The sequence below is a fragment of the Seriola lalandi genome, unplaced genomic scaffold (assembly GCF_002814215.2).
Source record: "Seriola lalandi dorsalis isolate HSWRI2012SDOR001 ecotype SW California unplaced genomic scaffold, Sedor1 jcf7180002046952, whole genome shotgun sequence".
Taxonomy (NCBI): Eukaryota; Metazoa; Chordata; class Actinopteri; order Carangiformes; family Carangidae; genus Seriola; species Seriola lalandi.
This window is the reverse complement of record NW_019517515.1, coordinates 1-975: the sequence shown is the minus strand read 5'-3', so window position 1 is coordinate 975 and position 975 is coordinate 1. Positions and strand designations below refer to the sequence as shown.

General features: G+C 42.4%; 1 long non-coding RNA gene across 1 annotated transcript; it reads left to right on the top strand.

Annotated features, from left to right (window-relative positions):
- The first annotated feature begins 7 nt into the window (after window positions 1-7).
- On the top strand, window positions 8-969 carry LOC147819799 (uncharacterized). The gene is made up of 4 exons (XR_015436458.1): window positions 8-163; window positions 264-362; window positions 474-563; window positions 698-969. It is a non-coding gene; the product is annotated as an uncharacterized LOC147819799 (long non-coding RNA).
- Window positions 970-975: the final 6 nt, after the last annotated feature.

The following is a 975-nucleotide window of genomic DNA, read 5'->3' as shown; positions in this document are numbered from 1 at the left end:
TCTTTTCTCGCTAAACAGCTTCAAAACATATTTCTGTCACTCTCTGCAGGCCAACCCTTCCTGACACTCTCACCACTCCAGATCTCGTCTCTCACAGTCATTTCTGGCCGTCTGTGGGTGGGTACTGGAGGTGGTGCCATTTTCTCCATCCCATTATCCATAAGTGAGTTTTATTTAGACTGAGAGTATTGATTGATGGTTGAATTTCATTTGGTCCAAAATGTGCTCTAACAAGTATTACGTGTATCCATAACTGTCCACAGCCTCAGAAGCTGTTTCCATCCCATATTGCTCCATTGCATCTGCCCAGCTGTGTTACCATGGACACAGACAAGCTGTCAGATTCATCATTGCTGCACCTGGTAAGAATTTTATAGCAGTAACTGAAATATGCTAAACATTTTCAATAACTTGTTAATTCAGAGAGATCCTTCAGAAAGCAGGTGAATGCTGAATGTGTCTGTGTCTTATAGGTTGTTTGATGACCTCTCCTGGCAGCAACACTGTTACTACCTCTCAGCTTATCCTCAGCGGAGGAGAGGGCTACATCAACTTCAGAATTGGTGAGAACTGGAAAATCCCATTGTTTTGTCAACTTATTTAAATCTGTCAGTTTTGTATTGCGTGTTGAATTGATTTTACTTTTTAGTCAGTGCTTAGTTTATTAAATGCCTAAATGAGCCATTTACTTCCCCAGGAGATGATGCAAGTGACGAATCAGTTGAGTTGTCCCAAGCTACACCTCAACGGTCTGAACGCAGTCACATGATCATTTGGCAGAATCCCACCCCTGCTGTGCCCAGCCCTGCCCTCTGATATTATTCATCTCCTAGTTCTGCGCTTTGAAATAGGATCAAGATGAAGCAGAGGAATACTGTTCACAAGTAAAGCTAGAGACAACATTGGAAATGGTGCTTTCATGGAACTGAATGAACCATCGTCTCAGTGTGGCAGCAATAACAGTATCCTTTAAGA